This window comes from Protopterus annectens, chromosome 11.part0 (genome assembly GCF_019279795.1).
Source record: "Protopterus annectens isolate FY-2018-M chromosome 11.part0, PAN1.0, whole genome shotgun sequence".
Lineage (NCBI taxonomy): Eukaryota > Metazoa > Chordata > Ceratodontiformes > Protopteridae > Protopterus > Protopterus annectens.
The window spans coordinates 146,318,116-146,342,056 of NC_056745.1; the positions used below are offsets into that span (position 1 = coordinate 146,318,116).

Below are 23,941 nucleotides of genomic sequence, written 5' to 3' on the forward strand. Positions count from 1 at the left end.
ATTCTTTCTGGCATCTGATTCAAGAAACAGCAACATTGGGTTATCATGGGTACTTCTTAAAATGACTTCTGCTTCAGGAAAAAAATGATAAACCATTTTGAGCATTGAATGTTTTGGCTTTTTTGTTGTCCATTCCATACAGAATATTTTATTTTACCCACTGCTATATTCATAGTGTTTAAACATAACAACATTAATTATTAAAAACTTCATATAATTTGTTATAAGTAAATTCGTTTTAAGGTTGTTGCATATTTTTTAGCAATGTTTCTAAGCTTAGGCATCAGGTTTACTGCTTTATTCCAAATGTTACCTAAACATTCCACTTATGCTGCACTGATGCTATAAGAAGGCAGAAACATGCACGTCCACAGCTAGTGGGGTTTGGCTTACTGGCCTGAAATTTTTCATAAATAAACTTAAAAGAAAAAAAGTCATGGACATTCAGAATTGTCATTTAGCTGAAACACCTGATGTTCTTAAAGGGTAATTTGCATATATCTCATGTCGTCTCTAATACAAGAGGTTTAAGAAATCACACAGTGGAAAGTCTAGCTTGTTAGATTTTTTTTGTTTGTTTTTAACCAACTGTTTTTTCTTTGTGATCTTTTTACTCGTTCTTTTAGCTTGCTTTATTACAGGAAGGGACAAGCACATCTGAGATATCCATGTAAAGCAGGAACAGCTAGAGAATTAGAATAATAATTCAGCAGAGAAGGAACAAACTTGAAAACATAATGAACACTCCATAACCTCTGAACCACAAAAACACCCAAAAATGGCTTCAACACAGGGACCATGAACACCAAAGAATGTAAGTTTGCATTTAGTTTATTCTGGTAGCTCGGCCTTTCGCCTTCTGGGAATAATTAGTTCAACTGCATACAATCCAATTCATATATTAAGTGCTCCTGAATGACCAGTTATATGCAATCAATTAAGTATTTTAAACATTTTAAACAATTGCATCAAGGATCACTATGAACTTAAATTTTAACACAGTATCTTAAAAAGACCCTATTATATATACACATGTGCATACGAAAACACCTCTTATACAATTTTATATAATCTCCTTTATTTTTTATTTATAAGTTTATTAAATATATATATATATATATATATATATATATATATATATATATATATATAAGTCCTTTATAAGGTTATATTTATAATCATCCTACATTCTAACCTATCAAGTTCCCTTTTGAAACTCCCTCCATTTTTCAAAATTGGCTGTGCTAAAACACTAAAGAATACGCTATTTGCTGCTCCCCCATGTGTGGAGATAAAATGACCAGCTACTGGGCTATCCATATTTTGTCTCCTTATATCGCCCAGATGTTCCATTGTACGTACTTAAACTTTTCTCTTGGTTTGTCCAATATACCAGCTAGTTTTCCTACAATCACACCCAATAATATAAACCACTCCAAAAGAATTGCAGTTAAAAAATTCTGTAGCTTTGTACCTTCTACCATTGATTGATTATCATCCTAATTTCTGACCCTGCTACACACTGAACAATTACCACAAATCTGTGTACCCACTGTACCTCTTGATCTCACTTTGGTGCCATCCCCACTCAACAACTCCTTCAAATTACTGTATCTGCCATATGAAAAAGTAATATGTTTAGGAAAAAGATGTCCACTAGAGACATCATCACATATCACATACCAAAAACGTCTTACTATATTTTCCAAAGTTTTGCAAAAGGGGGAGAATCTGGTAACAAAAAATAATTTCCCTTTCCGTCTTCAAGACTTGTTCTATCCATATATTCCAAAACAACTTTTCTTCCCATTCTTCTATTATGCCCCAAAACCTTGTTCCTAGCCTTCAGTAGAATATGTTCTGAATAACCACGTAAAACTAATCTGTCATGTACTTCATTCAAATAGACATCCCTTAACGTACTATCTGATGTGTTATAAGAAATCCTCCTAACCTCTCCATAGGGCAACGATTTTATTAAGTGAGGGGAATACTTACTATCAGCGTGAAGGAAGCTATTAACTGAAGTGGGCTTTCTATAGGGCCTATGTTGAACCCTGCTATCACTATCCACATAAAATTCCACATCCAAAAACACCATATTACATGGATTTAAATCCCACGTAAATTTTAAACCATGAAAATTGTCATTGATCTACTCCATAAATCTTAAAAACCGTCCCTGATCATCTTTACACACAAAAATTAAATCAGCAATGTATCTTTTACAATACATCAAATTCCTAACAAAGAATTCATTCAAATACATAAACTGTCTTTCAAAGTCACCCATGTTGATAATAGCATACGTGGGGGGTAAGCTGCCCCCATCGCTGTCCCTCTCGTCTGCAAGAAGAATTGGTCCTTCCATTTGAAATAGTTATGATTTAGACAGAACTCCAAAACAGACAACAAATAGGAGGTTCGAGGCCCTTCACCCATTATTCTAGCCATAGCTTCCAATTCCCACCTAGTCTCGATGTTGGTGAATAATGCACTAACATCCACTGTTACCCAAAAATAATTATCTTTCCACTCCATATTACATAAACTTTCACATAATTCACCTGTATTTTTTATATGCGACGGTACCTTCAATAAATATTAGTTGAAGTGAAAGTCCAGGAACAATTATAGGCTCTTATTTAGAGCATGTAGGTTTGTTCCGAACAAACCTACATGCTCTAAATAAGAGCCTATTCCTGATATTATGGGCCTACTGGGGGGGGGGGGCAGGGGGGTAGTTAAACTTTTGTGAATTTTACGAATGGCATAACATTTTGGGTTCTTGCGTCCCTGACCAGCTTGTTCCTCTTTGGCTGCCTGTACTTGAATATATAATCTTACAATAAGTAATGGAGGTGCAGTAATCAGTGCTAGAATGTGATGACAGTGCAAAATATGATTTTCTCAAGGACAGCAAGAGAAAATTGCAATGATAGCTGAAGAAAAGGTGGTGGGCTGCATTTTCTTTCATCAGATAAAAATATCACATCCGGAGCTTGAAAGTGAAACCTTGGAGTTCTATGCTGTTCTATAAATGACAAATCAAGGGGCCACCTACATCATAAAATATTTTTGGTATTATGTGTTTACAGGAACTTTTAAGCAGGTATTTGTGTTAGGAAAGGTTAATTATCACTAAAAAGAAAATGACGAATGTAGAAATTGAACACGAATGGGTGTGCAGTTGTAAACAAGATCATGTTTAGTATAGCAGCTTATGTACCCTATAAATATGTGAAGTCCTATAGAAATGTTTACCTTCCTGCGACTCGGAAAGTGATGTATATGCCTTATATAACAGGAATTGCTGAAGCACGATTATTGTGGATGTCCAGTTGTTTACATGCGCACTATCTTACTTTTCACTGACAAATAATTTTACAAGTGATGCTTGCATGCATAGTCTCATTTTTATATGCAAGCATGTACATCTAAGGGTGATTATACTAACATCTATTTCAAGGCTGCTTTTAATCAGCCTATTTTTTTCTGGTTGAGAAACAACTATTTATAACATAACTGGAGGTGGTAATCATGTAGATCTCCATTCATTCATTCATTCATTCATTCATTCATTCATTCATTCATTCATTCATTCATTCTCTGAATACCCAATTAATCCAATGGTGACCAGAAAAGGAAATTGGAAATTATCCTTGTAGTCAATGGGGTAAGGCAGAGACAATCCTCCTAAATAGGAAGCCAACGCACTGCATACTGATCAGAATAAAAATAATTACCATGTATGTTTTATATAGTGAATCTGCAGTGGTGCTGTGGTAGCATTGTTGCCTCACAGCAAGAGGTTCTCCTGTTCGATTCTTGGCTGGAGCACCTTCTGTGTGGAGTCTGCATGTCCTTCCCACAGTCAAGTGGCCTTTGAAAGATGTGCGTGAATGGATGTACCTTTGCTGAAGGTTGGGCATTGGGCAACTCAGCACCCTAAAAATCTACTGCCTATCATTAACAGACCAGAGTTCTGCTGTGGCGACCCCATACCAGGAAAAGACAAACAAACAACCATGTATGTTTTATATCAAACGTTTCTATGTCTACACATGAGGGGTGAAGTATTTGCATCCATTTTTATACTCACTGTCATTTGCAGATGATTATATAACAGAATATAGATAAAGAACCAGGTCAGGTTTAGAGACCAAGGGTGTAAAATGAGAAAATATGTTAGAAAATAAGACAGGTACTCCTAGCATAGATTACACAGCTGCATATACAGTTTTCAACTAAAGGGGTTAGTATAATGTCGGCTATGCTTGGCTTAGATTCATAGGTTCATAGGTGTGTACTAGGCTAATGGCCCTGGAGCCCCTACAAGCCTAGCCCATAGGATTACCCTGGCATCGTGCCACCCAACCTAAGTTCCCAGTGCCTCTGTGGAGTAAAGCCACTGGAGTGATCCCTGGGGTGAATTTTCTATTTCCCATCCACTCATCAAGATTCCTCTTCAAGAAGGCCAGTGAGGTGCTCTGTTTGACATGTATGGGAAGTCTGTTCCATAGCATGGGCAGTCTCTGGGTTATGAACTTGTCCCTCCAGTATGTTTTGTTGATTGTGATAATGAGGTTGAGGTATCTGGAGCGCGAGGTACGGAGGGATTGGGATTTCTTTAGATGTAGCATTTCTAACAGAGCTGGGTCAAACATGGCTTTGTAAGTCAAGCAGAGATCACCTCTAAGTAGGCGATATGAGACAGAGAATAGTTGGAGTTTTTTGAGTCTGTCCATATAGCAAAAGTGTTTAAGGCCTAGGATCCTCTTTGTGAGGTACTTTTGCGGCCTCTCCAGTTGTTGCAGGTGTCTAGTGAGGTACATGCCAAATGGGGCATTGTACTCAATGATTGGCCTATTGAGGGAAGAGTCGCGAGAGACAATGACCTCTTTCTTCCTGGATGCAAAACCCTTAGTATTTAGATGTGCCACATAGAAGGACTTTCTGACCACAAAAGAGAGGTTGCTGTCAACCTGTGTTCCCAGAACTCTTATAATGCCTTCTGTGTTCAGTGGCCTACCATCAATGTGGTAATTCGTGGGAACCGTGTTTTTCCCAAAGGGGATGATGACACATTTTTTGGCATTGAGCTTAAGGCCATGGTTCTGACACCAGTTGTTGGTCTCACTGAGGCCTTTCTGTAGGATGTCAACATCACTTAGAGAGTTAATAATAGCTCCCAACTTGTAATTGTCCATGAACATTGTCAGTCAGAGTCCCTGTGTGTTGGCCTGGACTTCAGAGAAGTAGATACCAAACAGGAGAGGACCCAGGACTGAACCCTGTGGGACTCCACTCGTGACAGATTGGCAGTCTGACTTAGAGTCAGCTACTTTCACACTGTGGGTTCTATCTGTGAGCCTGTTTGCAACCCACCTAGTGATATAGGTGTTGATGCCTAGCTTAGTGAGTTTTTCTATGATTCCTGAGTGGGGAATGGTATCAAAGGCCTTGGCCGGATCAATGGAGGCTGTATTAACCACCTTACCTTCATCCACAGCTTTGGTGACTGACTCAAAGAAGTCGACCAAGCTGAGCAGGCATGATGTACCCTTCACAAAACCAAACTGTGTGGGATCCAGAGTTTGAAGATTCCCTATATCCTTGTTTATTAGGTCCATGATGATGCATTCCATAGATTTGCATATCAGACTCGTCAGGCTAATGGGGCAATAGTTCCCAGGGTCTGTAGTCGCTCCTCCTTTGTGGAGAAGGATGACTGTAGGATGACTGTAGCATTTGGTAGGGACAAAGCCTGAGGTGAGGCTGTGATTGAACTGGGCACACAGGTGAGGTACCAGGTCACTCTGTAGTTCACGTAGAACACAGCCAGGGATATTGTCAGATCCCATAGAAGCTGTATTCTTGGATTTGGACAGTAATGTTTTAACCTGTGAAACAGTAATACTGGGTGCCTGGCAATCTACTGGTATTGCAATTGGTCCTTTTGAGGGGAGGGGTAAAGTTGGCACTGAATCTTTTGGCCAGTATACTCACAATATCTGTTGGCTTGGTATAGGAGGTACCATTGTGCAGTAGCTCATAGCAAATCGGAGTATTTCCGTGGAGATTCTTTACATAACTATAGAAGGCCTTGTGGTTATCTTTACTATCTGCTGCAATTCTGTTTTCATAGCTAGCTTTAGAGGATATGATGAGGGAGCTCAACTTTTTGTTGAGGCTGATAAGGGAGTTTGTCCAGTCTTGGGATTTCACCTTATTCCACATCAATTTCCTCCTTCTGTTGTAGAGTTTGTTTATGGCAGGGGACCACCAGATTGGCTTCCTTTTTTTGGAGGAGCGTGCCTTGGTTCTACTGGGTATGGTGAGATCCATGCATTTGTGTATGTGTTTGTACAGTGCATTGGTGCATGATTGAGCAGTCATGCAATTCATGGATGCTGTGAAGTTAGCCACCTCTGTTTTTAGGAGCCCAAAGTTAACTTTGGAGAAGTTTTTCATGGTGGTTACCTTTGTGTGTGTGTGTGTGGGGGGGGTTCCAAGGGGATTCTTTTGTGGTTGGATCTAACCAGGGAGGAGCTGTGGCTATTGGTGTAGAGTAATGGTTACCCATGATAGTAATGACCAGGTCAAGGTTGTTGCTACCTCTAGTGGGGGTAAGAGTGAGCTGGTCCAGGGCATTGGAATTAATGAATTTCAGGAAACATTGGGCAAGTGTGTTAAAGTAATTCTTTTGTAAATATGCTGAAAGATAAAGCAGAGAATAAAAAGTTTGCTTGAATATATGTATAGAGTTAGCAATGTAAAATGGGCATTAATACTATATGTGTAACAGTCAGGCTTCTCTTCTTCACAGCATCAGAAAAAAGCCTAAAAAAAGCAATTCTGGAAAGCAAGTTTAGCAAATGTTTCCTTTCAGGCCTCTGATTCCGTGCATTGTCACAGCAGGCGAATTGCTTACAAGGAAAGGACAATAAAAAAGACTAGAAATAGACATTACGTGACTTCCCATAGAAGGCCAAAAATGCTATCAAGAGGAAAAAACAAAATCTAATTCAGCTGTGTGAGTTATTATGTAAAAACTTAGGTTTCGAGGTAACTGGAAAATGGAAAGTCATCATCATTCAAATCTGTAATGAAGAAAAACTTTGTAAATATATGCTACAAACTGACAGAAGAATACGTGTTGTTTGTTATAACAATAAGTTATTTGTAATCTGTGCTTATAGACAAACAGTAACTGCAAAATATATTTCTTTATCAGTATGCAGTTTGGAAGGCGTGGTGCTTTAACTAGACTACAGTTGCAGTCATGCAAAACTCTGTGTCTCTAATTCAGCAGTAAACAGCCAGCAAGACTTTGTGTCTTAAGAAGACTTTAAGTGCAGTCCAGCAAATTCCAGCACAGCATAGAAGCAGCACATATGTAAAATACATTGTTCAAAGTGTATTGGTAGTAGTTTTCCCAGTTAATGGAGAGGTAGTTGAAGTCACCCAGTATGAGAGTGTTAGGTTGGATCCTAATATTCTCCAGGGTGCTTAGGAATGTGGAGTGTGAGTCTTGGGACATGGTTGGAGATCTATAGCAGGCTAGGACCTGAATCACTGTCTTACCCAATGTTAGCTGCACCTGAAGTATCTTTGATGCATTATGTTGGGCTACCAGTGTGGAGGTGTGTGCATCCTTTATGAATATGGAAACACCACCACCTTTGGAGCATCGGTCCAAATTCTGGCGCTGAAAGGTGTGCAATGAGTTATAGCCTGGTAGTGCAGGGGTGCTTTCTGCTGCCTTGAACCAGGTCTCTGTTACAGCACAAATGTCGATGTTCTTCATTTTAAGGAGTGCGTCAAGCGAGTGCATTTTGAGATTTAGACTTCTAGCGTTGAGCAGCATGACCCTCAGATTGCATTTGTTTGTAGCTGTTACAGTGGTAATTTGGTCTTTGGAACACTGCCTAAAAAAGGCACTATATGGGTGGCAAGAGCCTTGGCCAGTATCTGGAAGCCCAGGGGTGACAGATGCAGGCCATCTCTGGCAAAGCATCGAGGTCTGTCAGTCATGCCATCTCAGGCAGACAAATACTGGATCCCCTTAGAATGACACCAGAAACTTAGCCAATTGTTGAAATCAATCATATTCTGCTTGATTTTGTGAGGGGGAAGGGCGGCAAACTCAAAGACAGCCCAGGCTGAACTATACCTCTCAACTGTCCAGATTTTCACAGAATGAATAGATTTTTACTTCTTATTTTTGGTTTGTTACTCATAAAATTTGTGGTTTTTTGGCAAATTACTGGCAAATCATTAAAGCTTGAAGTTAGAAAATAATGACAGACATCCAAGTTTCATATTTCATACCCTTCAGAAAATTCATACTAATGCAAGACCTTCGATTCTATTATCTTTCTAAGTTTATAAGAGCAATATTTAAAAATTATCCTTATTTTTGGGCCTTTGTCCGACTTGTATTTATGGCTTTGTCCAGATTTCTTGCTCTGAGGTTGAGAGGTATGACAAATGTGTCAGGGTCATCACTGTCAGCCAGAGACATTTCAAATTGTGACATACTTATTGCACCCCACTCCCCCATGTAGTGACTCTGGATGTGTCCAAGCAAGACAAGGAGCAGTTATGCAGTGTAAGTGTGCAGAGTATCCCCCCATCCAAGGTAGACACAAGTACTACAGTGGCTTTTTATCTGTCCTTGATTTTGCAGAATGTTCTGGTTTTCTGTCATATTTTTATACTGTTAATTTATGCTTCTTATTATTCAGAAAATGCATGTTGTTACAGTGCCTGTTGCTCTGTGTTTAAGTAGCAATGCTTTAATGACCATCAGTTAAGTTTGTCTGAGATTGTAAGATGCAAGTAAGCTTTCATAAACATACTGTTAAATAATTATCAACACTGAAAGCCTTTTTGTTGTTGCCATGCAGAGAATATTTACATAACTGGGTAACGTATAAGCCTTAGGCATTGAAATGCATATGACAGTATTTGTAATAAAGGACAGGATTACAGTATTTTTAGAAGCTCATTACATTTGTTGGAGACTTGTAGTCATCTTTGCAAGCTTTACCCATATATATGTATACGGGTTCACTTTATAATCTCGAAATACTGAAATCCCGAATTTCAGTATTTCGAAATCATAAAGTCGAACGTCCCAAATCACGAAAATTCAAAATTATGAAACACAAAATCACAAACAGAAACACAGCATACACCATGCAACACCTACAACATCCAACCCACACCACAACAAACAAAACACGCACAAACAAAAACAAACAAACCTACACTACATATAAGCAGGGGGGGCAAGCCCCTTGCACCCCCATGTAGGGGGCTGCGCCCCCACACACCCCCTACTTATATATACTAACTCCGAAATCACACAGACACAGAAAGGAAGCTCACACCCACACATTCTACAGTCCTTTGCACACACACAAACATCACACATATACATACACCAACACATCCAATACTTACACACCCATACTTTCACCTGCCTACCCTAACCCACACGTACAACTGACAAACACATTCACACACACTCAAACTCCCACACAAAACCCTTACAAAACACTCACTTACGTTAAATTGCACCTAAATCCACACACAACACCAGACACCATCCACTCACAACACCGCACATAACATGCCATAAAGCCATAACCGTGAATATGAGATATTTGGATTCACAATTATGCACTTTAGTGATTTTAAAGGTTCAACTTTATAATTTCGGGAAATTGAAATTCAGGATTTCGGTATTTGTAAATTATAAAGTGAACCCATATATATATATATATATATATATATATATATATATATATATATATATATATATATATATATACATATATACATATATACACACACACACACACACACACACACACACACACACACACACACACACACACACACACACACACACACACACCTGCAAGAATAATAGGTTTTGCACTAACGTGTTTTCTTTAGGAAATTAATTGGGAAACTCACACAGCTGCCAATATGTAATAACTACAATTCTCAACTATTTTGCCAGAAAATCACAAATTTTCCAATTTTCTACACACACACACACACACACGCACACGCACACGTCTGTACCTCTTAGAGCACCCACACACTAAACAATAGTGGTGAACAAATGACTAAATCTGGACCATTTGCTACCCTCAGACATTCATTTACTCACTACAATTGTTATTGATTTGCTAGAAAAAACACAAACTGCATAAGGAACACTTCAAAACATGAGTCAAAAATCAAGGACATTCTGCAAAATCAGTGGCAGCATCTATGACCCCCCCTCCATCCATACACATATATATGAACCTCAATTACAGCCACGTGAAGAAATACATATCTGCCTGGCAAAAACGTATCTTCTTCACTCTCTGCTACCGGAGTACCGTGTGAGCTCCCTACAACCCCTCCCTCTTTCCTCTCAACTTCTTAATTCAAGAACCAAGGAGAAAGCTACAAAGACAGTGGACAGAGGACCAAATCAAGAGCACATACTGCCGTTATATACCTAGAAAGTTGCTAGAATTACGGGTGAGGGAGAGAGGGGAACTTAGTGATCTAAAAAAGGAAATTTTTTATAACTATTTGCTACCACAAAATAGGTTCACTTGGAGGACATTTTAAGCTTAGCCAATTTCCCTTTTGGTGCTTGAATTAACATTTCCTGATTAGTCTTATCTATCCCATGGCTGATAATTTTATATTAGACCTAGTGAGAATAAATGTGATCATACTACAGATAATTTGAGGTGTCCCGTGTAAGGGATGCAGCATTTAGGAACTGCCTCCATCCATTAGTGGCATGAGGGGCAATCCTGAAGTACATTTTCTATTACCCATCCTTAGATCCAAGTTGCATTTGAATATGGACAGGGATGAGCTTTGCTTTACTTGAATGGCTAGTCTGTTCTGGAACAGTGGTAGCCTCTTTGATATATATCCATCTCTCCACAACATTCAGTTTAGATACCTGGACTGAGTATTTCTGATGCCCTGACTTGTTGATGTTCAGTAGGTCCATCTTTATTAGGTCAGAGGATGCCTTGTATGCCAGACACGTCACCTCTAAGCACTGTGTAGGATAAATCTTTGAAGGGGTCCATGCAAGACCTATTGTTTAGAACTTGTATCTTTTTAGTAAGGTATCTCTGTGAGTATTCCAATTGTTGCATGGGTCTGGACAGATATATGCCAAAGTGCACATTATACAAAATGACTGATCTAATGAGGGCTTTGTAAAAGGGGAAATAACATCTCTAGATCTAGTCAAAATCAATTTGTTTATAAGCTGTGCAATATAGAAAGACATTCTTATGACTCTGGGCACTTGTTGGTCAAAAGTTAGGTCACTGTACATACAAGTTCCCAAATGCCAAAGAACTACATCAGTTCTCAGGGTGCATTGTCAGTTTGGCAGTTCCCTGGAGAAGATGACTTCCCAAAGGATATGACAATGTATTTCTTGGAGTTTAGTTTCAATTCATGATTCTGGCACCAGTTACTGTTTGGGACAAACCTTCCTGCATGATGGCTAAATCATTTGGGTATTCAATAACTGCTCCTAGCTTGCAGTCATCTCAGACTTAGTTGGCCAAAGCCCTTTGGTATTTCCCTTCTACTTTTGAGATGTATATGCCAAACAAAAAAGTCTCAGCACCAAACCCTGGGGGACTCCATTGGTGACTAGTCTCTTCCCCTATTTTGATCTCCTGTATCCTGTGAGCATGCATACATGTATGCATTCTTTGATTCACCTTCATGATTGTATTAACCTGATTGTATTAAGTTATATTCTTTGTATAATACAGCACCACTTGTTAGAATGGGTTTTAAATTTGTTGTTTGGAACAGTCTTCTAGCAAGCAATGAAACAAAATGTATGAACCAGTAATGACTAAACTACCCATTTCAGAAAATTTCAACCATAAAATGCCACTCAAACTTCTGTCATTACAATCCACCAATATCAGTAAATATGCAAAATCTCTGCAGAAGTAAGTCATCTAAATAATTCCACATTAAAGGGATCTGTACCTAATGAAGAGGTTGCTGCTAGCAAGCAACATTATATTTCATTATTTCATCTACAAATAAAGTGCCTGTTGCCCTTGAAGAATAAATGGCCCATGCTACATTAAAAAAATGATGTTAGTAATTTTGCAATGGGAAATGGATGGCAAACTGATAACAGAAACATAGTTACTAAGTAACTCCTCCAAAGGAGGACGTTCATAGGACAGCAGCATCCACTCCTATTAAAGTAAAACACAGTGATTCATCTGAATAATGTGGAAATAGAACCCACGCCCTTCTACATCAAATGCAAATATACTACCTGTTGTGCTACTAACAATGCAAGTAACTTAGCATAAGTAGCACTAAACTTCTCTACCCCTGAAGCTCTCAGCTCCTTGTAAAATCCACTTGACACTCAACTTGGCAGCACAAGAAATCTGGAAAAAGCCAAAATTAATTTGGGGGAGGACAAAGGCCCAAAACCAGGGACACATTTTAAATATTGATTGTATAATCTTAGAAAGTTGCTAAAATAAAGTGTTTTGTGTTACCATGTGTTTCCTGAAAGATAAGAAAACTGAAAGGGGTTGGGAGGGTGGCCTAATGGTTAAGGTGTTTGCCTTATGAACATAAGGTGCAGAGTTTGAGTCTCACAAGTGATAATTGGCTAGGCTTGATAACCTATGAACCTTAAAGGGCTATCATTGTTTAGTGAATTCAGTTCTCACTGATTTGTCAGAAAACCACAAATTTTAAGAGGAACAGACCAAAAGTATGAGCCAAATATTCTGTGAAAATTTGGACAGTAGAAGGCTATGGACTCAATTCCTTGAATCACAAGTGGTGGTATGGTAGATAATTCAGGCTGTTGTTTGAGCCTGAGTAACACTAACCACCAGTTATACCTAATGGGCATTTTACACACACACCAACAGAACAGTAATAGCATAACTCCTGTAACACAGAGCAATAATAGAACAAGAACAACTAGTTTAGTTAGTTTAACTTCCGTACGCGAATCCACATTAGCATGAAAACTCCATTTCATAATTTTTTTCCGATAGGTCTTGCAGCTGTATAAGTGGGGAGGGGGGGCTCCCCCTCCCACTGGCTGTATGGTTCCGGCACCCATGTCTATGACTTTGCATGTGAGGCTGGTCAGGCTTACTGGTCTATAATTGCTGAGTCTGTGGAAGGTTCTACCTCATGCAGGAGAATGACTATATCTATTCTCCTTTCACTTGGTACAAAACCTGTATGGAGGCTGAGGTTGACCAATGTGGTTAGGAGCTTGGCTAACTCATGCTTCATGCTATTAAACATGCATCCAGGGATATTGTCAGGATGCATCAGTGAAGTAATTTTAGCTTTTGATAGTGCTTTTAGGACATGGTCTTGTGTGATAGCTGGATGTGAATTGCTTTTAGGTATATCTTGTGAGATAGACACAGGAGAGAGAGAGAGGGTTAAGTTTTAGCTACATTTTATTTTATTTATTTTTATTTTATATTTGTTGACCGGGCTAGTCTAACTGGATATATGTCCATTTTCAGTAAAGGCCCGGGGAGATAATCTCTGAGGAAACAAAATAAAATCACATATACAAAAATGAATGTATACAATGAACATTGCAGGTGCAGTACAGAGAATAATCAGAGGTCATTCGTTCATAACATAGTGCAAAATATACAGATACAATTAGTACAATACAAAATGTAGTTACAATACATCATAAAGAAAAAGATGGCAGCTGAATTATACAATATATTAGTATACAAGTAGCCATAAAGAAAAAGCAGGAGCTGAAATTATACAATATATTAGTAAAAGTAGTCTCCTTAATGAGATTCTGAAGATATAAGTAATAGTACAGAAGGACAAGGTAAGTTGTTATTAAGAAAAGGAACTTGATTACTGAGAAGAGGAGGGTAGGTTGAACCAAGTAAGAAGAGCTAGTTGATCAGTCAGGTTTAGTACAGGGGCACAACCAGTGTGTTCTGAGGAAAAGTTTCAGTTTGGTTTTAAAGAGTGATATAGAGGGAAGAGAGGAAAGTTCGTTAGGAAGAAGGTTCCAGGATTTTCCAACAGTATTAGAGAAAAGAGAGTCCCCAGCCCTGTTGTTTGATTTACAAATATTTACAAGAAGTTTATGTGATGATTGTAAGGTCTTTAGATTGTTGTAGGGGGTAATGAGGGTAGATAGTATAGGGGTATTGGTAGGTTGGTAAAGGGTTTTATGGGCAATGGTCAGTTGGTGGAATTTAAGCTGATTTTGTAATTCAAGTCATCCTAGCTGCTTTAGATTAAAACAGTGGTGGGTTCTGAAAGGGTTACCTGTAACAAATCTGACTATGTTTATTAGCCTCCAGCAGGTAACATCGTTCACAGTTAGCTCAACACACTGTTATGTTCTGCATCTGAGATTACAAACATAACTAAAAAAGGTGTTGTGATTGTTTTTGGCTTGGGCGGATATTTTAGCCTCAAATTTGACTTTGGTGGATTTTGTTAAGATCCTAGAGTGTTTATTTTAGTGACGAGGGCTCTAACATTCTGGGAATTACTCTTCTTATTTTAATCAAAATTATCTTCCTTTTATTATACAGCTTTGTTTCTGGGGTCTAGCCTGCACTTCTTCCTGTGGGGTGCAGGTGTTTACATGCTTGTATAGTGTGATGGTATACATTTCTGAGCATTCAGCGGACTAACTGGGATTGATGAGGATTTGAAGCTTGCCAGTGCATCCCTTAGGGGTATGTAGTTTGTCTTAAAGACATTTTTAAAGATACCTTAGGTCGAAAGGATCTCTAGTTTCAGTTTTATTTTGAAGGAGACAGCTTTATGTTCAGACCTAACAAGTGACAAAGATATACAAGTGTCCTACATTATTGTTTTATAGGATGAAGCCACTAGCATCTTAGCACCTATATATATATATATATATATATATATATATATATATATATATATATATATATATATATATATAGGTCCACTTCTAAATCTTTAAAGCTCATAATCTTGAAATTCAAAATACTGAGTCCAAAATCTTGAAAGTTCAAAATACTGAAAACTCAAAATACTGAATTTCTTAATATCGAAAAAACAGTGCACCAACACTTACAATACTCCAGCACAACTACATAACAAAACATATTAGTCTTCTCCAACTATAAGCAGGGGGGCAAGCCCCCCCTGTACCCCCCCGTGTGGGGGCTGTGCCCCCCACACTCCCTGCTACTTAAATATATCAACTCCCAAGATCGCACTCCACAGAACAAAATGGCAAACATACCATTATGTGCTTCATGACTGCCTGTTGTAACCTTAGTCATGTTCCCCTTTAATTTGCTGGACTACAACATAACTCATCTTAGTGTAGTAAAGTGCGATCTCGGAGTTGATATATTTAAGTAGCAGGGGTTGTGGGGTGCAGGGGGGCTTACCCCCCTGCTAATAGTTGGAGTAAACTAATATGCTTTGTATTTTATTTGTTTCTCTATGCACTTCTGGTGGAGTATAGTAAGTGTTGGTATCCTGTAGTTTTTTCAATAGTATGAAATTCAGTATTTTTAACTTTCAAGATTTTGGACTCAGTATTTTGAATTTTGAGATTATGAGATTTCAAGATTTAGAAGTGGACCTATGTATATATATATATATATATATATATATATATATATATATATATATATATATATGTAGCATTGGATATAACTAGTCGTTTAGGACAGGAATGCCTTAACTTTAGCTTACCGGCAACATTAACTAATGTCACATATGTGAGAAAATGAACTGATCAAACTATGTTTCAACGGTCTTATAACCAGATTACTGATATCCTATAACACATCTACAGGCAGGGCAATTACTGGTGTCCCTTTGCTGATAGAAGAGACCTAAAAAGGAATTGCTTTCCTGCTAACAGAGGAAAAGGAAGACATCACTGAACATTTGGGAAAAGATACTTAAAATACTCATATTATGGATTTAATAATTAGTTAACATGCTTATGAATATTTATTTTTTATTCCAAGGCATTATTTGGAAGGACTGAAACAAGACAGAAATTAATTTTAGAGAACTTCAAGAACAGCACTGAAATGTCAGCTGAGATTTTATACCAACATTTTCAGCGATAATGATTCGTTTCCAGAGTGAAGTACGTAACCAGTGTAGAGGCACAGGTGTCCACCATGTATTCCTTCCTAGCTAAAGCAATTGGTAGTACTCAGTCTGTCTGCCAGTAGGATAGTGAGCTGCATGATGGGCAGGACAAACTGATGGCAGGATAGAGCCTTGAGTAATGTAAACACCTTCATATTATATTTACAGATCTGATAATATCAGATTTGTATGAAGCTGATGTATTTCTGTTTCAGTATGCGCTCCAAGTTCAACAGAGACTAAGCTGAAGACTTAGAAGTTGACTGGCAAGAAAGCACAAGAGTTCACAGAGATATTCAAGGAAAGCAGCAGGCTCAGATAAAATCACTGCAGATATAAGCCAGATATTGGGTGAGTTAGGTGAGACATAGCTTCTGAGGGTACTCATAGCAGTATGGAGCGAAAGTTGTATCCTAGATGACTGGAGAATAAGCATCCTAGTGCCGGTGTATGCGACACATTTACAATTGTGGGTAATAAAGAGATCTAAAACTCCTGTCAAACTGCATGAAAGTTCTGGAGAGGGTGACTGATAAATGAATATGCAGAGCAGTAAAAAGTAAGATGGGAGATGAGCAGTTTGAATTCAGATCAGGATGCAACACAACCGACCCAATGTTTGCAGTGAGACTGATAGCGGATAAGAAATTTGAGGTGAGGAAACAGTCCAAATGGGCATTCCTAGACTTGGAGAAAGCATATGACAAGGTCCCAAGAATAATGATTTGAGCAATCCTGTAGTGGTTCAAAGTTCTAGAAACACTGGTAGAGTTAGTGCAGGCTGTGAACAAGGGCTGAATGACTGAAATAGGAACAAGGTTCAGTCTCACAGAGGGATTCCCAGTAGGAGAGGGTGTGCATCAGGGTTCAGCTCTGTGCCCACTGCTTCTCGTACTGGTGATGGACTACATTACAAAAATAGTCAAAGGGGACAGATCAACAAAGCTGCTGTGTACAGATGATTTGGCATTATAGGCAGACTCTGAACAAGAACTTCAACAAATACACCACCTTTCCATAACCAAAAAAGTAAGCTAACTGATCCCTGCTCACTTTTTAAGGTCAAATAACTCAGATTTAAAGCCAGAAAACAATTAATAAACTAAACAGAAATACACAGCCACAGTAACGCCTTGCTAATATCTTACTCTGGACAACTACATAACCTTACTAATCTACGACTGGAATGCATATGTTCACACACGTGACAAAATAACAACCAAAAATACATTCAATCAAACACAATCCACTTATTTCACTATTCCTTTTGATGTCTAACATTGCATTAAGTCACGGTCATCCAATCCTTACAATCCTCAAAATCCACAGCAAAACACTTCCAATTCCCTTTCTTTCACACTTCTGAATGCAGTATTAGAGTAATAGAAATAAACTAGACCAAATTAGTACTTTTCTAACAAACTGGTCACCAGACATAGTTGCAATATCAGAGTCTTGACTAATAAAATGACCACCCTGCTATTAACCATTTCTTCACAGAATGCAAATATATTTTTGATGCCAATTCAGGGCACAGACAAGGAGGTAGGACAATGTTAATGTACAAATACAATCCTCCCACTTCTCTTATAGCCCAAGCCAACATTACTCTGGATAACAAACGTAAATGGCTGCTTACTAAACTGTCCTTCCTAACCTGTAAGCATCTTCACATTGATGAAGCACATCTGCCATCACCTTCCTCCATCTCAACGTTACAGTCACTAACTGAAAACGTACTTTACGACATACCATCAAACAGACAAGTCCTCATTCTAAATGACTGTAACATAAACCTACCAGAACCATCCTCTCAAAATGTGACTGAACATCTTACGGAGCTCAAAGTACTTCTCAATGAATCCATGAGACCAAATACCCTTTCATATCCACACTCTCTCCTAGATCTGATAATCACCACTCACCCCCAACATTATTTCCATAACCCTTCACCCTTCCTCTTTTAGCAATCACAGTCCTATATCCTTCACATTGCAACACTTCAGTCCCAAACTCCTCCAAAGACTATTTCCTCCAGACATAAATTTATACAGAATATTTGCAGACTCGACTCCCACCTCTCCAGCATAGAAAGGGCTCCCATCCCCATTGAAATGATGATAATACAAAATACAATCCCTCCTGTCCAGACAAAACAACCTCTTTCCTCCTTATTACAAGACTTAGCAAATAAGAGAAAACTAAATCGTTATTTAAAAAAAAAAACTCAAAGCCCTAATGCCAGGCAAAACTGGAAAAATACCCTAACTCCAGAAAAAAAATCAACACACATCTTTATAGAACCTCAGAAAACAAGCAACTCAGAGATACAAAAGCAAATACTTAGCAAGCAAGCAAACTTCCTTGTAATTTTCAGCCAAGAGATTCTGGTATAAAGTCCTACTAGCAGAGTGCCACAATTTGAGTCCACTGCACAACATTCTTCTCAATGTTCACCATCCAGTTTGGCAACCAACGACTTCTCCCAGGAGTTCTGCTACATGCCATATGCACCAACACCCCATTTGACCACAAACCAGACAAACCCAGGCCCCAGACTACCTACCATTATTCTACTTATCAAGATCTTCCCCCTGCTGGAACAAGTCCCACTGGACTCTCCAAATGCCTCAGTCAGCCTCTGCCCTTGGTTTCTCTATTACTGCCACAACCACATCTTCATCACACTGTCACACACATTCAACCTGTGCTTCACCTCAAACAAAATGATCATTAACTGGAAAACAGTTCTTATCTGTCCATGTCCAAAAGAAGAAAAACCCACAATTATCAGTCACTATTGTCCAATGTCAATCCTGCCTAGACAAGGTAAGATACTAGAAAAATCATCTACAACCAATATACCACCTACCTACAAAACTATCACATTTTCTCCTGTAAACAATGTTGTTTCTGGTCAGTCAGAAGCACCATTACCACTCTATGGACACAGATGGATGGCAAGCTCTTGAACATGGACAAAGACTATCCGAAAGGAACAATTTTTGTTTACCTAACCCAAGCTATTGACACTGTTACAATACCAAGCTGACATTCTGCCTTCTTGAGATAGGGATCAACCCAAAATCCACAGTGATTCAAAAACTGTCGCCAAAATAGGACATTACAATTACAAATGTCTCTTCTTTTTCATAGCCAGGAAGTCATATTCCTGAGTTCTTCAGGACTCAGTACTCTCTCTTCTTTTCCTCTCCATCTTTGTAAACAAGTTACCTGTTGACCTGCCATAACCTATCATAACTACCAATCATTTTTTTTGCTAATGATGTGGTTATCCACAGATCAAGCTCTAAACACAAATAGGTAGAAAGCAAAATGCAATTAGACCTGCTAAACTAAGTCACTGCCTCAAAAACAAAAAGCTCAGACTATAGCTAAAAAAATCAATTATTTTTGGAACAAGTAAAAGGCTCCTTGAATACTCCAATTTTTTCCACATCAAACATTAATACAAGAATTTCTCAGAAACCACCATCCACTTCAGATACCTTGGCATCTAGTTAAATCAGTCACTCAGTTTTCAAAGATACCCATTGAGAAAGTACAAATTAAAACCAACTTCCTGCTCTAGGCTCAGAAATTGACTAATTTTCTTTCCGCAGTAGCCAGAGCTGCCATAAGAAAGGGAATATTACTTACGCAAAAAACTTGTCTATCCTGCAAACTCTTTCCAAGAGAATCTGCTGCTTCATAACCAACTCTCCTCAGCAAGAACATTATTGCAACACACTCTACAAAGCAAAATGGCTCCTCATTACTGTTAGAGCACATTTACTACTAGGCTTTCTCCTCCATACACTACTCAATGAAGAAATCCTTCATCCACTTGCAAGACTCATGACCTCCATCCCATTGTAAAAAAAAAAAAAAAATCCTTATTTCCCATCTTTCCTGACCTAGAGTAGTCCAAATACAGGCTTTGCTGTATTCTGGACTTTTGGAAAGTTCCTGTTTTGCTCATTTCCTTTCTTGGATAAAGGGATGCTTCTTTGTTCACCAGTGTCAGTGGGGAGCTTGGAGCAGCCTATCTATCCCTGGAGGAGTGTTCCCAGCACAAGAATCTGGTAGTCTATTGGCCATTTTGGGCCAATTTCTAGCTCTTTCAAGTCCCCCTGTATAAAACCCGCTTTAGCGCGGCTTTGCGCAATTTTGTGCATAGCGCAGCATCGGGCAGTGCCGCTTAATTGGGTTTAAACCATTCTCGGCTCCAGAAAGTCTGCTCTTCACTTTTTCCCTTAGAACTGATCTAGTTCTCATAATAAACACCCTATTCCCACTCTAAAGCCTGGCACTTGCTCACTAAAGCAATTGTATAAGTCAGCACTAAAAAATTAAAAGCACTACACCCTCACAAACTCCCCTTGAGTACTTTGTTCCCCATTGGCCCTTTTTTCAATTATAAAGGAATTCCCAATACTATTCTAGCATGTCCAAAGGTCGGTTGTCAATCTCCTCTCCAGTCCAGCTGGTGAATCTGGGAATCTTGAGGCAATGTTACAACTGCCTCATGTACACAGACAACCCTCTCCTCCTCCCAACAAATTCCAACACATGTGAGAGATGCAACCATATAGCCAAACTGGAGGCTAAACTCTCTCAACTCAGTACTGGCATAACCAGTCAGGAGGAGAAGGAAACCACACTCACTACAATTCCAGTCTCACATAGACCTACCACGACAGCAATTGAAACACATAAACACACAAAAACATACTCGGAAGCTCTAAATAAAAATCTGCCTAAGCAGCAGAGACCTCCAAAGCAGACACCCAAGCAACCGCTACCCCAAAACAAAACACGTGCAAAACATAGCTCACAAAGCCAGTGTGCCGAACAGTCACAGTCCTTAAGGCTAAACAACACACCTAATACACTTGTAATAGGTGACTCTATCATCAGGCACACTGACGTCCCGCTCACCAGGCTGAACAAGGAGAAGGTCACAGTGAGCTGCCTGTCAGGCACTAGGATCCGCCACATAACACAAGCACTCAGATTACTCCAAGGCAAGTACAAATATGACTCAGTCATTGTCCATGCTGGTGTGAATGACCTGAGACGTACCTCCCTGGACTACATGAAAAGAGACATAGAGGAGCTCTCTGAGCATGTAGCCCAGGCCGGTATGACCCTGACCTTGAGTAGCATCTTACCCTCACCGAGAATGATGCCACAATATGAAGACAAGATGATCAATTTCAACAATTGGCTTAAGTATTGGTGTCATTCAAAGGGGATCCAATGCCTGTCTGCCTGGGATGACATGCTCGACAAGCCACGCTGCTTCGCTAGGGACGGCTTGCACCTGTCACCCCTGGGCTTTCGGATATTGGCAAAGGCTCTTGCCAACCCCATAGTGCCTTTTTAAGGCAAGGCTCAAAAGACAAACCCACCTCCATAGGTATTAAAAGGGATAAGAAACTAAGAGTAATGCTACTCAACGCCAGAAGTCTAAACCTCAAGATGCACGAACTCGAAACTCTCCTTAGCATGGAGAACATCAATATCTGTGCAGTAACAGAAACCTGGTTCAAGGTTCCCGAGAGCACCCCAGCACTACCAGGTTATACCTCATACCATGTTTTTCGGCCCCAGAACTTGGACTGAACCACAAAAGGAGGGGGAGTATCAATATTCGTCAAAGATACCCATACCTCCAGGTTGGTGGCACATCACAAAGCATCAGAGACTATCCATGTGCAACTAACAGTAGGTAAAACTGCCTTCCAGTTTATAGCCTGCTACAGACCACCCTCCCAAACACAGGAACCCCACTCGGCCTTCCTGAGAACACTGGAAAATATGAAGGTCTCTCCAAACACCATTATATTGGGTGACTTCAACTACCCTAACATAGACTGGGAGCATTACTCTAGCTCCAACACCCTAGCCCAAAGGTTCCTAGAATTTATAAACTCAAATGCTATGGAACAACTTGTTGCCACTCCCACAAGAGGGGAAAACATGCTGGACCTGATCATCACCAACATAGGGATTCTATGCTCCAGACCAGAAGTGTATCCCTCACTGGTAAGATCAGACCATAAACTAATCTCACTAGATATTCACATCCCGACCCCAGCCCCTGCCCAGAAAACCACAGTGAAAAACTTTTCTAAAGCAAATTTCACACTCCTCAAAACCGAGGTGGAATCCTTCAAAGCCCCCAGGCCTGTGGAAAATACGGCCCAGACTGCAGAATCCTTTATAAACGCATTCTATGAACACCTTCAGGAATGCATGGATCATGCAATCCCAAATAAAACCAAGACCCAATCCTCCAAAGTTAGGCATCCTGTCTGCTGGACCCCAGCCATAAACAAACTATACAATAGAAGGAGGAAGCTACTACATGATAAAGCAAAATCCCAGAAAGGGAAGGCATCTCTGATCAGTATTAGCAAAAAACTACGGGCACTCATAAAATCGTCTAAGGCCAGCTTCGAGAGAAAAATTGCAAAGGACACTAAGGATAATCACAAGGCTTTCTTTAGTTATGTTAGGAACCTGGATGGGAATTCCCAGATATGCTCAGAATTAGTCCAAAATGACAAAAAATACAATGAACCCACAGACATTGCCAACATCCTAGCTGACAGGTTCAGCGCAAACTTCTCCCCCCCTTCCCCACCAAAAGGGCAAATATCTATCCCAGCAGATTGCTGCCCCCCTGACATCTCAGATGCTCAGGTAAGAGCCGCCCTCTCCAAAGCAAAAAACACAGCATCAATGGGACCAGACGGTGTCTTGGGCTGCGTCCTACATGAACTCCAAGAAGAACTAAACCCAAACATAAAACTACTGTTCAATCTCAGCCTTACTACAGGATATGTACCCAAAGAGTGGCGTACAGCAACAGTGGTCCCTCTCCACAAAGGTGGTGCCTCAATGGATCCTGGAAACTATCGCCCCATAAGCTTGACTAGCTTAGTCTGCAAAGCTATGGAAAGGATCATCATGGACCTCATAAATAAAGATATTGGGGACCTACAGACACTGGATCCTACCCAGTTCGGCTTTGTTAAGGGCAGATCCTGCCTCTTAAACCTGGTCAATTTCTTTGAAACAGTCACCAAGGCCATTGACGAGGGGAAGGTGGTCCACACAGCCTACCTGGACCTTGCAAAAGCCTTCGATACAGTACCCCACTCGGGCATTATAAATAAGCTCACCAGCTTAAATATAAACTGCTATGTCACTAGATGGATTGCAAACTGGCACAAGGACAGAACCCACATGGTTAGAATTGCTGGAGCCATGTCAGACTCCAAATAGTTACAAGTGGCATCCCACAAGGCTCAGTCCTGGGACCTCTCTTGTTCGGTATATATTTCTCGGAGGTACAGGCTAACACGGAAGGACTGTGGCTGACCAAGTTCGCAGATGACTGCAAACTGGGCACCATAATCGACTCTCCAGCTGACACAAGCATCCTACAAAAGGGCCTCATAGAAACAGACAACTGGTGCCAGAGCCATGGCCTCAAGCTAAATGCCAAAAAGTGTATAGTCATCCCCTTTGGCAAAGACAAAGTGCCCACAAATTACCACATAGGTGGTAATCAATTAAGTATGGAAGAAGTAATTAGGGACCTGGGGACCCAAGTTGATAGCAATCTCTCATTTGACAACCACGTGGCCAAAGTGGTTAGAAAAACATTTTATATAGCCCACCAAATCATGAAGGGATTCACATATAGATCAGAGGAAGTCATCGT

The 23,941-nt window shown here is 39.6% G+C and overlaps 1 protein-coding gene across 12 annotated transcripts in view; it reads left to right on the plus strand.

Moving 5' to 3' along the window:
• A4GALT (alpha 1,4-galactosyltransferase (P blood group)) overlaps positions 1-23,941 on the plus strand; it is a 1,248,973-nt gene that overhangs the window by 731,208 nt on the left and 493,824 nt on the right. Inside the window, exon 5 of one of the 12 annotated variants that reach the window (XM_044087539.1) lies at positions 627-814. The exons of 10 other annotated variants lie outside the window; for them this stretch is intronic. The gene's annotated coding sequence lies outside the window, so the exon portion shown is untranslated. The remainder of the gene's footprint in view (positions 1-626; positions 815-23,941) is intronic. One more of the 12 variants, XM_044087541.1, reaches the window with a different exon arrangement.